This window comes from Coregonus lavaretus (genome assembly GCF_964263955.1).
Source record: "Coregonus lavaretus genome assembly, chromosome: 24".
Taxonomy (NCBI): Eukaryota; Metazoa; Chordata; class Actinopteri; order Salmoniformes; family Salmonidae; genus Coregonus; species Coregonus lavaretus.
In genome coordinates, this window is record NC_140011.1 from 580,332 (window position 1) to 595,676 (window position 15,345).

The following is a 15,345-nucleotide window of genomic DNA, read 5'->3' on the forward strand; positions in this document are numbered from 1 at the left end:
TTGTTTGTCCTTGTCAGTGTCAATCCATTCAGTGTACAGGCTGTTTTCTAATTAAGCAATACTGCAGGAGGGGGGTGTGGTATATGGCCAATATACCATGGCTAAGGGCAGTTCTTAGGCACCATAAACCCCAGAGGTGCCTTATTGCTATTATAAACTGGTTAGCAAACATAATTAGAACAGGTGAAATAAGTATAGCCAGTTATAATTGTAATGGCTTAGCAGATAAGAACAATATTTACATGGCTCAAAGAGAAGGAATATAATATCTATTGTTTACAGGAAACTCATTCAACAATTCTAGATTAAGTTGTGTGGAAAAAGGAATGGGGGGGGGGGGGGGATATACTTCTCCCACGGGCAAAGAAACTCAAAAGGGGTGATGATATTAATGAACAGTAATTTCGATCCGAATGTGCAAATTGTCCAAACAGATACGCAAGGTAGATGGATTATTTTAAATATGTTATTTGACCATAAACCGATATAGCTCATTAACCTTTACGGACCAAATAATGATGATCCACGCTTCTTTGACAATATATATAATAAATGATCAACCCTGCAAGCAATGCAAGACTCTATTATTATGGTGGGAGATTATAATACCGTTTTAAATAGCTCAATGGACCATAAAGGAAATCACACTACAAACAATCACCCTCATGCTCTTAAGGAAATCGTGAATGTCATGGATACATTAGAACTAGTAGATATATGGAGGCTTAACTATCCTGATCTAGTGAGACATACACGGCGGAGACTCAATCAAGCTAGTTGTATTGACTTCTTTCTTATGTCATTCTCGTTGGCACCAAAAGTTAAAAAAGTGTTGATAGGGGTGCAATTCTGGATGCAATTAAAGACTTTAAGTCTGGGAAAACTCCAGGGTTGGATAGCATACCAGTCGAGGTATGTCAAACCTTTTTTGATATACTCAGAGGACCGTTATTATTATTATTATTATTATTATAATTTTTTTTTTTTGGGGGGGGTGGACCGTTATTAGCATTTTTTAACCACTCCTATGTAAATTGAGATTATATAAGGCAAGTACTGGAAACAAGAGAACCCTATGAAAGATCTGGGAAACCAGGCCTGCTATTCATAGCAGACTTCGAAATGGTGTTTGATAAAGTACGACTGGGATTTATATATAAATGCCTGGAGCATTTCAATTTTGGACAATTTCTTATAAAATGGGTTAAAATCATGTATAGTAACCTTAGGTGTAAAATAGTAAATGGTTATTTCTCAGAAAGTTTTAAACTGTGAAGAGAAGTGAAACAAGGTTGTCCACTATCGGCATATCTATTTATTATGGCCATCGAGATGTTAGCTATTAAAATCAGATCCAGCAATAATATCAAGGGATTAGAAATCCAGGGCTTAAAAACAAAGGTGTCATTGTACGCTGATGATTGTTTTCTTTTAAATCCACAACTTGAATCCCTCCCCAGCCTCATAGAGGATCTAGATACATTTTCTAACCTCTCTGGATTACAACCAAATTATGACAAATGTACTATATTACGTATTGGATCACTAAAATATAAAAAATTTACATTACCATGTAGTTAACAAATTATAATATAATATAATAATAATATGCCATTTAGCAGACGCTTTTATCCAAAGCGACTTAGTCATGCGTGCATACATTTTTTTGTTGTTGTGTATGGGTGGTCCCGGGGATCGAACCCACTACCTTGGCGTTACAAGCGCCGTGCTCTACCAGCTGAGCTACAGAGGACCACAAATTAAATGGTCTGATGGTGATGTGGATATACTCGGAATACATATCCCAAATGAAATACATGATCTCACTCCAATACATTTTAATAGAAAGTTAGCAAAAATAGATAAGATCTTGCTACCATGGAAAGGTAAATACCTGTCAATTTGTTGGGAAATCACCCTGATTAACTCTTTAGTATTATCCCAGTTTACCTATTTGCTTATGGTCTTGCCTACGCCTTCCAACAGTTTTTTAAAATATATGACAAAAAAATATTCAATTTTATTTGGAACGGCAAGCCAGACAAAATTAAAAGAGCATATTTATATAATGAACATGAATTTGGAGGACAGAAATTATTAAATCATTAGACCTATCACTAAAAGCTTCAGTCATACAAAAGTTATACTTAAATCCTAACTGGTTTTCTAGCAAATTAGTAAGATTGTCTCACCCAATGTACAACAATTTTTCCCTTTATTCAGATTACAACCTCTCACTTAGTTATTTGAAAATGAAATAATCTCCCAAATATCACTATTTCTAAAACAAGCCATAGAAAGTTGGTTGCAATTTCAATTTAATCCTCCAGAAATGACAGAACAAATAATGCAACACATTGTGGTTTAACTCAAATATATTAATTGATAAAAAAACTTTTTATTTTGACAAAATGTTTAAAAAATGTATAATCTTCGTAAATGATATCATAGGTAGGACTGGTGGAGTTATGTCCCACAAGCAGCTAACAAAAATATATGGAAATGTCTGCTCTACCCAAAATTACAACCAAATAATTGCAGCATTACTGCAAAAATGGAAGCGGAAAGTGGAAAGGGGGGAAAAAGTAAGGAACTTGTCTGTCGGCCTTGCATTAAAGAACATAATTGGTAAAGAAAACTGATAAATAAAAAAGTATATCAGTTTAATTTAAGGACCAAAGGATTGACAGCCGTCCCATATAGATTGCAAAATAGTTGGGAAGAGATTTTTGACGTACCGATCCCATGGCATAGTGTTTATGAACTGATACGCAAAACGATGCCGGGTTCAAAGCTTATAATTTTTCCATTTAAATTATTATATAACATTCTTGCTACCAATAGAATGTTATTTATATGGGGGATACATTCCCAGCTCTGCACATTTTGCTGCGAAGAGACAGAATCATTAGATCATTTGTTTTGGTACTGTCCATTTGTAGCTTGTTTTTGGACACAGGTCCAGGAATGGCTAAAAGATTGCAATATTTACCTGGAGCTAACCCTGCAGATAGCATGACTGGGTGATCTGAAAAGTCATAGTCAATCGATCAATAATATAATAATACTTTAAGCAAAACCTGTAGAAACAATGAGAATAGAAAGGTTCAGAACCGTTGTGAAACTTAACAGGGTTAAGTTGTCCTAAATATTTCAAAAACTGAAAGCATTGTATTTGGGACAAATCATTCACTAAACCTGAACTAAATCTTGTAATAAATAATGTGGAAATAGAGCAAGTTGAGGTGACTAAACTGCTTGGAGTAACCCTGGATTGTAAACTGTCATGGTCAAAACATATTGATACAACAGATGGGGAGAAGTCTGTCCATAAAAAATCACTGCTCTATATTCTTAAAAGCACTATAAACAAGGCAGGTCCTACAGGCTCTAGTTTGGTCGCACCTGGACTACTGTTCAGTCGTGTGGTCAGGTGCCACAAAAAGGGACTTAGGAAAATTGCAATTGGCTCAGAACAGGGCAGAATGGCTGACCCTTGAATGTACAGTACAAGTCAAAAGTTTGGACACCTACTCATTCAAGGGTTTTTCTTTATTTTATTTTTTTACAATTTTCTACATTGTAGAATAATAGTGAAGACATCAGAACTATGAAATAACACATGGAATCATGTAGTAACCAAAACATATATTTTCTATTTGAGTTTCTTCAATGTCGCCACCCTTTGCCGTGATGACAGCTTTGCACTCTCTTGGCATTCTCTCAACCAGCTTCGTTGAGATAGTCACCTGGAATGCATTTATATTAATAGGTGTGCCTTGTTAAAAGTTAATTTATGGAATTTCTTTCCTCCTTAATGCGCTCGAGCCAATCAGTTGTGTTGTGACAATGTAGGGTAGGTATACAGAATATAGCCCTATTTGGTAAAAGGCCAAGTCCATATTATGGCAAGAACAGCTCAAATAAGCAAAGAGAAATGACAGTCCATCATTACTTTAAGACATGAAGGTCAGTCAATCTGCAAAATTTCAAGAACTTTTAAAGTTTCTTCAAGTGCAGTCGCAAAAACCATCAAGCGCTATGATGAAACTTGCTCTCATGAGGACCGCCACAGGAAAGGAAGACCCAGAGTTACCTCTGCTGCAGACGATAAGTTCATTTAGAGTTTCCAGCCTCAGAAATTGCAGCCCAAATAAATGCTTCACAGAGTTCAAGTAACCGACACATCTCAACATCAACTGTTCAGAGGAGACTGCGTGAATCAGGACTTCATGGTCGAATTGCTGCAAAGAAACCACTACAAAATGACACTGATAAGAATAAGAGACTTGCTTGGGCCAAGAAACACGAGCAATGGACATTAGACTGGTGGAAATCTGTCCTTTTGGTCTGATGAGTCCAAATTTGAGAGATTTGGTTCCAACCGCTGTGTCTTTGTGAGACGCATAGTAGGTGAACGGATGATCTCTGCCTGTGTGGTTCCCACCGTGAAGCATGGAGGAGGTGGTTTGATTGTGTGGGGGTGCTTTGCTGGTGACAATGTCAGTAATTTTATTTAGAATTCAAGGCACACTTAACTAGCATGGCTACCACAGCATTCTGCAGCGTTACGCCATCCCATCTGGTTTGCGTTTAGTGGGATTATCATTTGTTTTTCAACAGGACAATGACCCAACACACCTCTAGGCTGTGTAAGGGCTATTTGACCAAGGAGAGTGATGGAGTGCTGCATCAGATGACCTGGCCTCCACAATCACCCGACCTCAACCCAATTGAGATAGTTTGGGATGAGTTAGACCGCAGAGTGAAGGAAAAGCAGCCAACAGATGCTCACATTTTACATTTACATCATTTAGCAGACGGTCTTATCCAGAGCGACTTACAAATTGGGACTCACCGTATGTGGGAACTCCTTCAAAACATTCCAGGTGAAGCTTGTTGAGAGAATGCCAAGAGTGTGCAAAGCTGTCAAGGTAAAAGGTGGCTACTTTGAAGAATCTCAAATATAAAATATATTTTCATTTGTTTAACCCTTTTTTGGTTATTACATGATTCCATAGTTTTGATGTCTTCACTTTTATTCTACAATGTAAAAATAAAGAAAAATCCTTGAATGAGTAGGCGTGTCCAAACTTTTGACTGGTACTGTACACAGAGCGCAAACATTAATAATATGCATGTCAATCTCCCCTCGCTCAAAGTGGAGGAGAGATTGACTTCATCACTACTTGTATTTGTGAGAGGTATTGACATGTTGAAAGCACCGAGCTGTCTGTTTGAACTACTGGCACACATCTCGGACCCCCATGCATACCCCACAAGACATGCCACCAGAGGTCTCTTCACAGTCCCCAAGTCCAGAACAGACTATGGGAGGCGCACTATACTACATAGAGCCATGACTAGATGGAACTCTATTCCACATCAGGTAACTGATGCAAGCAGTAGAAAAAAAAAATATACAAATACACCTTATTGAACAGCAGGGACTGTGAAGCAACACAAGCATAGGCACAAACACATGCATACGCACACACTATACAAACACGTACACATGGATTTTGTGTTGTAGATATGTGGTAGTGGAGTAGGGGCCTGAGGGCACACACTTGGTGTGTTGTGAAATCTGTTATGAATGTAATGTTTTTAAACTTGTAAAACTGCCTTAATTTTGCCTTGGCAGCAGCTAATGGAGATCCATAATAAATACAAATATTCAAATAATGATTGACTTTTTCACTAACTTTATTTTTATGAATTTTTCATACGATTTCATCCTTCCACAAGATATAGTCCCGTCACAAATCAAGGGTTGCTACCCAAGCCGGCTGGTTGTTCGTTCTATCGTTTCGGTTGCCAGAGACGCGACCCAGTCGTTCAGTCTTTTTGTTCTGTATCTATGGACGCGACCCAGTCGTTCGTTCTAAATGTTCCATTGCCATACTGTCTGGCAACGTTCTTATCCCTTGCTTGCTAGCTAGACAACTACGGCTAACTAACACTCACGTCAAAAAGTGCAGCCAGAATAACAGCAAAGTAGCTGCATTTGTTTAAGCTGTTTTCTAGTGACATTTATTTGGATACATCCATAACAATGTGCTAATGAGGTGGGATTTCTCCTGGCATAGAAAATGTGCTCACTTTTCAGGACACTGTTGTTCAGAGGAGCTAGCCAACAACAAATCTAACTCAATCACTTCAAACTGAAGCTGGAAAGACTGCAAATTTGCTGCACTTTGTTTCGTTTGACCTTTTTATCAATTGACATTTCTTTGTATATATCCATAAAAATGATGCCAGCTGATTCATGATTTCGACTGGCTGAGAAACTCTGCCTGTCTCGTCCCGACCCCTACATGTTCATTACTATGTTTATGGGACAGCTGGAGATTGAATTTAAATATTGAAACAATGTTGCAATTGTCGGAGAGACAGACCACAAGGTTTATTCAAATCTCCGCTGTTGAGACTAAATGTTAGTCTAAAAGAAATGAGATAATGTCTAGATGCTTTTTTATAGTGGAGATCAAATATATAAATTGCCTGGCTGGGCTGATTAGACAGTGGATTGTGCAGTCAGATGGAACAGAGTAAATAGGCATTTTAAAGTAATAGATTTAGCTGGTGGTAACTTGTGGAATAGACACCGGCTGGAATGCAGTTTTAACCAATCCGCATTCAGGATTAGACCCACCCGTTGTATAATATAAGACAAATACTGGAAACAATAGAACACTATGAAACATCTGGGGAACCAGGCCTGGTATTCATAGCTGACTTTGAAAAGGCCTTTTGATAAAGTACGACTGGAATTTATAATAATAATATGCCATTTATATATAAATGCATGGACTATTTAAATTTTTGTCATATCTATCTCTTATGGCCATCGAAATGTTAGCTATTAAAATCACATCCAACAATAATATCAAGGGGCTAGAAATCCAGGACTTTCATTTTATGTTGACTATTCATTATTTTATTTTTTATCCGCAATTTGGATCCCTGCACAGCCTCATAGAGGATCTAGATAATCTTTCTAGCCTCTCTGGATTACAACCGAATTACTGTAAGTGCACCATATACAACTTTTACATTACAGTGTAGTTTACCAATAAAATGGTCTGACGGTGAAGTGGACATACTGGGTATTCATATCCCGAAAGAAAGAAATGATCTCACTACAATACATTTTAATAGAAAGTTAGCAAAAATAGGTCTTGCCACCATGGAAAGGAAAATACCTGTATATTTGTGGAAAAATCACCCTGATTAACTCTTTAGTCATATCCCAGTTTACCTATTTACTTATGGTCTTGCTTACACCGAATTACTTATTTTTTTAATTACACTGAACAAAAATATAAACACAACATGCAACAATTTCAAAGATTTTACCGAGTTACAGTTCATATAAGAAATCAGTCAATTGAAATAAATAATCTATGGATTTCACATGACTGGGAATACAGATATGCATCTGTTGGTCACAGATGCCTTTAAAAAAAAAAAAAAAGGTAGGTGCGTGGATCAGTAAAAAGTCAGTATCTGGTGTGACCACCATGTGCCTTATGCAGCGCAACACATCTCCTTCACATAGATTTGATCAGGCATTTGATTGTGGAATGTTGGCCCACTCCTCTTCAATGGCTGTCCGAAGTTGCTGGATATTGGCGTTAACTGGAACACGCTGTCGTACACGTCGATTCAAAGCATCCCAAACATGCTCAATGGGTGACATGTCTGGTGAGTATACAGGCCACGGAAGAACTGGGACATTTTCAGCTTCCAGGAATTGTGTACAGATCCTTGTGACATGGGGCTGTGCATTATCATGCTGAAACATGAGGTGATAGCGGCGGATGAGTGGCATGACAATGGGCCTCAGGATCTCGTCACGGTATCTCTGTGCATGCAAATTGTCATCGATTTAAAATGCAATTGTGTTCGTTGTCCGTAGCTTATGCCTGCCCATACCTTAACCCCACTATCCACATGGGGCACTCTGTTCACAAAGTTGACATCAAAAACACGCTGTCTGCCATCTGCCCGGTACAGTTGAAACCCGGGATTCAGCCATGAAGGGCACACTTTTCTATCGTGCCAGTGGCCATCATAGGTGACCATTTGCCCACTGAAGTCGGTTATGATGCCAAACTGCATTCAGGTCAAGACCCTGGTGAGGAATACGAGCACGCAGATGAGCTTCCCTGAGACGGTTTCTGACAGTTTATGCAAAAATTATTTGGTTGTGCAAACCCACTTTCATCAGTTGTCCGGGTGGCTGGTCTGAAGATCCCGCAGGTGAAGAAGCCGGATGTGGAGGTCCTGGGCTGGCGTGGTTTCTCGGGGTCTGCTGTTGTGAGGCCGGTTGGATGTACTGCCAAATTCTCTAAAACGATTTTGGAGGCGGCTTATGGTAAAGAAATGAACATTACAATCTCTGGCAACAGCTCTGGTGGACATTACTGCAGTCAGCATTCCAATTGCACGCTCCCTCAACTTGAGACATCTGTGGCATTGTGTTGTGATGAAACTGCGCATTTTAGAGTAGCCTTTTATTGTTCCCAGCACAAGGTGCACCTGTGTAATGATAATGACATTTTAATTACTGTATAATCAGCTTCTTAATTTTCCTCACCTGTCAGAGGATGGATTGTCTCGGCAAAGGAGAAATGCTCACTAACAGGGATGTAAAGAAATTACTGCCAAAGTCTTATTTCAGCTCATGAAACATGGGACCAACACTTACTTACTTTTGCTCTCAGAACAGCGTCAATTCGTCTGGGCATGGACTCTACAAGGTGTCGAAAGTGTTCCATAGGGATGATGGCCCATGTTGACTCCAATGCTTCCCACAGTTGTGTCAAGTTGGCTAGATGTGCTTTGGGTGGTGAACCATTCTTGATACACACAGGAAACTGTTGAGCGTGAAAAACCCAGCAGCGTTGACATTCTTGACACAAACCGGTGCGCCTGGCACCTACTACCATACTCTGTTCAAAGGCACTTCAATCTTTTTTCTTGCCCATTTGCCTTCTGAATATCACACACACAATCCATGTCTCAAGTCTTAAAAATCCATCTTTAACCGGTCTCCTCCCCTTCATCTACACTGATCTGAAGTGGATTTAACAAGTGACATCAATAAGGGATCATAGCTTTCACCTGGTCAGCCTGTTATGGAAAGAGCAGGTGTCCTTAATGTTTTGTACACTCAGTGTAGTAGCCTACTTTGACAACAATTCAGTGAATGCAACAAGTATTAGACAAATGAGAAGATACTAACACAACTACTGTTCAGAGACAACTAAAAACATTACACAATTTCCCTATAAGATTTGTTGGACAAATTCATGTCACACTGTCACTTGAGTGTTTGCATTTAGCCTACAACATGCCATGACATTTCTTCAAGCACTGCCCCATCCTACAATGTGGCACAAAATGTAAAAAGAGTACTTTGACAACTATTCAGTAAATGAAACAAGTATTAGAGAAAGATTCAGAGAAAAACATCTAAATGCACCCACACAAAGTAGGCTATTGGATTTACAAAGATTCTTACTTCTGTAACAATGTAAACAACTATTCAGAGACTATTTAAAAATGTAGGTAACCGCTCTCAATAAGATTTTAGTATGGACTAGGCCTGACACAATGTGGAAATAGGAGCCTAATTTGACAGCAATTCAGTGAATGAAGACAGATACAGAGATACAAAACACAATTTTAAAAAGTACACAATTTCCCTATAAGATTTGTAGAACAAATTCATATTTCACACTGTCACTTAAGTGTTTGCATTTAGCCTACAACATGTTATGGAACTTCTGGAAGCACGGCCCCATCCTGCAAAGTGGCACAGAACACGTAGAGCATCCAAAGGAGGTTTCTACACATCTCCCAGTCTTTGCCCTGAGTCCACGCCGGATGCTCACCACACACCCTCTTGTGCTCTTCAAACTTCACCAGGCAGTGACCTGCTTTCAAATGATGAGTAACAACTTGGTCCACACCCCCTGGTGCCACACTCTTGGCTTCCCGCTTCCTGCCACTGTAGCATCACAAAGTGAATGAACAAGCTGCATTTTTAATGCCTTCAGGGACCAGCACCTGTGATTTTTGGGAAGGGTCCTTTGCAGGGTCTCCAACACTGGTCTACTGATGCCGCCCTCAGTGTACCATACATAGGTATGGTACACCACTTTTGAGCCGCTATGTAGGTACATCCAAATTCAACAAATGAGATGGAAAAGTCGCACCAAGTAAGCTGTGCGATACAAGTGGGGCCAGTATGAAAAATGTATGCACTCACTAATTGGAAGTCGCTCTGGATAAGAGTGTCTGCTAAATGACTAAACTGTAAGTGTGAATGGTGAGACTTGGGGCAGACACACTCCATGGAAACGTAGGCTCCCTTCTCTGGTGTGCTCTTCCTCTTTCTGTCCACTTTCTTCTTCGTCTCTCCCTCCACATCGCTATCCCTCCAATCATCTCTAACTCCTCTTCCTCCCTGCCTTTTACTGCTGAGCCCTGACTCTCCACAGCACTTCACTCGCTTTCACTGACCTAGAGGCAGGGGGAGAGAGATCTGTAAAGGCCTCTATGCAACCTGAAATAGGGCCTCTTTGATACCTTTTAGGGCCTCTGATACTGACATTTCCTCTCTGCTACCATGATCGGGCCTCTACTACTTGATAGGATAGAACTCTATAGGGCCTCTATGTAACAACATTTTCACCAAAAGCGCTTTCTTGTAACGTGACTGACTTATCTATTCATGTCTATTTGCACATCCCATGTCCCCCTGTGAACCATTTAATGCTAGAAAACCGTAATGTAAGTAAATAAATGTTATTGATTTGGTAAATGGGCCTTCAAAATGTCCCATTCATCCTTATGGAATTACCCCTGATCTGTGTGTAAAATATGAAGACATAGTAGTAGAGACTAGTCCTGAAATTGTGTTTTAAAGTAGCTTAACTGTAGCTCTTTCCAACCTCAAGATGTGTTCAAAAATCTACTAAAAACTGGTCCAAATCACCATACCACTTTGTGCAAAGTCAACTTAGGCACTACAGCCCAAGGCTTTGAAACAGTAATCAGTAGATTTGTTTTTAGATTTCTTGGGCTTTGAATACGATAGTTAAAGCCAGACTCAGTAAGTGTAAGTTCAAAGTCAGTTTGTTTATATTAATTATTAGTTGTTGCTGTGACATACCAAATCAACGGAATATGTTTGCGTCAGACATACACAGCGAGGATATCTGAATCGTTGTTCTCGCGACAACAGCTCATTAATGGCAGTTTTGAAAGGTGGCGGGAGCTCTGGAGTCAACCCCATCCGAGATGCCGAAATGGCATTGTTTCTACTGGACAGGTAAGCTTGACACTGACATACAACCGCTTTCTTGCTTGTAGCTAACGTTAGCTAATGTGTTCGTCAATGACTAGCTGGCAGAATAACATAATTAAGCGAACCATTTCAGTAACGTCTACTTCTAATAGTGACACTCTTGAAACAAAGTTGTAAATGGTTACAAAGTTGTTACAAAGTGACATGCTATGCTCAGTTATTCTTTGCTAGCTAGCTACAATGAAACCACAGCTTTCTACATCAACTGTCAATTTGTTGTGTGTGACGTTACTAACTAGCTAGCTAGCTAACGTTATGTAAACGTTGAGCATCCCATTTGTGTGATGTGTAACATTACTACTACAGACACTATCTTGCTAACATTATGTAAATATTGTGCAATCCATTTACAATGCCAGGATATTTTGCCAAATAGTGTCTGTAATTTGGAGAATGTGGTTGATATTGCAGCGGCAATACCTTTTCATATTTTCCTCATAGTTACCAGAAGGGACGAAGAGGTCCATCCACCTGCACCCCTGCCAAATATGGAGCATTCGATGTGCATGCTCTGTCTAGCATTGGCATTGCTTCAAGCTCGACTGTGTCGGTCAGGTAAGTTGGCATGACTTGGAACTAATAATAGTTATATTTGTATTAGTTTTTACTTGTATGCATTGCTAACCTATTCAATGTTATATTATTTTACAGTGGGGATAACTTCTTAAAAGAAGATCCTGATATAGTCATAAATTACATAAATACATGACGGGTAAGGTATCGTGAATGCATTTTAGAAAACTTGCAAAAATGAACATTTCATTCAAACATACATTCTATTGGCCTATGATACAACGTAGGATACTGATTACTATCGTTCTTATTCACTTAAGTATGAACCAAATGAGTATTGGTGATGGACACTGCCAGTGTCATCAGCGTGGATGAGAATTAGTTCAACAGTGTTATTACATTCAATTTAGTAGCTTTATGTTGTACTTTTTTTTTTTTTTACTCTGAATGGTCTCCTGCAACTACAGTCTTTCAATCTGTAACAAATGACAGGCCTGTTTTAATTGCTATTAGAACCATATGTGATCATCAACTAATGCACCCTTTTCATTATTCTGCTATATCTTGTAGTATTGATTGGGTAGAGGACATCAGGAAGCCATTCGAAGAGGGCATGGAAGAGTATGTCATCAGACGACAGTTGGATACCATCGGATGAGGAAGTGACATCGGAGGAAAGCTCTGACTACATCTCTCCTTTTTGTGTGCGGTAGGTTTTTTTTTTTTTTTACATTATAGACCTACTGATTGAGTGCTTTCCTTATTAAAATGTACTATTGAAATGCCTCGTGCTTAGTTCAAATTTCGTACCCTTTCAGAACCCAAAACATAAGCTTGTTTTACTACAATGTTTGTAGAACTGACAGTGCCTTAGCAAAGGAGGTGCATGTACTCCAAGTCCTTAGCCTCAATGAGTTGTGCTTGATCATCATCATCTCACAGGATTTGCATGGGAGGATGATGAAATGTCACAAATTCCCGACAAGTATCAGGTCCTGTGCGAAGATGACATTGTTAGACAACATGCATCTATTGCATATGACCTGAACTTGAAGGAATTGGTGACATTTCTCAGACTCACAATTGCTAACTGCCAGAAGAGGGCTGGTAAAGCCACAGCACCCTTGGAAGTGAGAGTTAGATCAAAAGGCACAGCAACTGTGATAGAATGGGTGAAAATTCCTTTCTTTGGTAGCGACATGTTCACTAGTATTGCCTCAAGGAAAAACATTATATTTCTGTTTCAGATACACTACCAGTCAAAAGTTTGGACACACCTACTCATTCAAGGGTTTTTCTTTATTTGTACTAATTTCTACATTGTATAATAAAAGTGAAGACCTTAAAACTATGAAATAACACATGGAATCATGAAGTAACCAAAAAAGTGTTAAATCAAAATATATTTTATATTTGAGATTCTTCAAAGTAGCCACCCTTTGCCTTGATGACAGCTTTGCACGCTCTTGGCATTCCGTCAACCAGCTTCATGAGGTAGTCACCTGGAATGAACAGGTGTGCCTTGTTAAAAGTGAATTTGTGGAATTTCTTTCCTTAATGCGTTTGAGGCGATCAGTTGTGTTGTGACAAGGTAGGGGTGGTATACAGAAGATGGCCCTATTTGGTAAAAGAACAAGTTCATATTATGGCAAGAACAGCTCAAATAAGCAAAGCGAAACGACAGTCCATCATTACTTTAAGACATGAAGGTCAGTCAATACGGAACATTTCAAGAACTTTGAAAGTTTCTTCAAGTGCAGTTGCAAAAACCATCGAGCGCTATGATGAAACTGCCTCTCATGATGACCGCCACAGGAAAGGAAGACCCAGAGTTACCTCTGCTGCAGAGGATAAGTTCATTAGCGTTACCAGCCTCAGAAATTGCACCCCAAATAAATGCTTCACAGAGTTCAAGTAACAGACAAATCTCAACATCAACTGTTCAGAGGAGACTGTGTGAATCAGGCCTTCATGGTCGAATTGCTGCAAAGAAACTACTACCAAAGGACACCAATAAGAAGAAGAGTCCTGCTTGTGCCAAGAAACACGATCAATGGACAATAGACCGGTGGAAATTTGTCCTTTGGTCTGGAGTCCAAATTGGAGATTTTTGGTTCCAACCGCTGTGTCTTTGTGAGACGCGGTGTGGGTGAACGGATGATCTCTGCATGTGTAATTCCCACCGTAAAGCATGGAGGAGGTGTTATGGTGTGGGGGTGCTTTGCTGGTGACACTGATTTATTTAGAATTCAAGGCAGACTTAACCAGCATGGCTACCGCAGTATTCTGCAGCGATACGCCATCCCATCTGGTTTGGGCTTAGTGGGACTATAATTTGTTTTTCCACAGGACAATGACCCAACACACCTCCAGGCTGTGTAAGGGCTATTTTACCACGAAGGAAAGTGATGGAGTGCTGCATCAGATGACCTGGCCTCCATAATCCCCCGACCTCAACCTAATTGAGATGGATTGGGATTTGTCGGACGGCAGAGTGAAGGAAAAGCAGCCAACAAGTGCTCAGCATATGTGGGAACTACATCAAGGCTGTTGGAAAAGCATGCCTCATGAAGCTGGTTGAGAGATTGCCAAGACTGTGCAAAGCTGTCATCAAGGCAAAGTTTGGCTATTTGTTGAATATCCAATATAAAATATATTTTGATTTGTTTAACACTTTTTGGTTACTGCAGGATTCCATGTGTTATTTCATAGTTTTGATGTCTTCACTATTATTCTACAATGAAAAATAAAGAAAAACCCTTGAATGAGTAGGTGTCCAAACCTTTTACTGGTACTGTATGTTCCAATGGTCACACAGTTTGGAAGTGGAACTCCCAGCCAACGTCATATCTTCAAAATTCATGATTTTCTCATGGTTTGTGAAACAAATGTGAAAAGCATTTCAGACATACTTCCTCCTAATGAAGTCTCTGAGATTTGCCAAAATAATCTGGCATACCAAAACATTTGTCTGGCCTTCCTGGTGTGAAATCACCCTTATTACATACAATAGGCATTTTAAAATCGTATTTGGTGTTTCAGCTGATGGTCGTATGGACAGTCCTGGCGATTGTGCCCAGTACTGTTCTTATACAGCAATGATGAATGAGACCAAGGAAATCCCCTCCGTCGTGACCATCGACAAAAAGGAAACCCAGCAGAGCTCCTGCAGAATGGAGAAAGAGGGCTTTATAAGGACAAGAGACAAGCTTGTGACCCAGGTCTCACTGACTGGTGTGAACACACCCACATTTCTGCCCTAATGAGTAAGTTAGGTTTATTTTGAATGTAACAATAACCAAACACAACTAGACAACAGATAATACGTGGCTCCAATAGTGTCAACTCATAGTAATTCAACAATAATAATTTCATCTCTCAGTTGAATTCAAATTGTGTAATTGCATAGACTCAAATTCTCAAACATCACACACAGTAATGTGCATGTTTTT

General features: G+C 39.5%; 1 protein-coding gene across 4 annotated transcripts in view; it reads left to right on the top strand.

Moving 5' to 3' along the window:
• Window positions 1-15,345, top strand: part of LOC311100232 (chromodomain-helicase-DNA-binding protein 1-like) — a 109,110-nt gene that overhangs the window by 3,174 nt on the left and 90,591 nt on the right. The window lies entirely within an intron of this gene.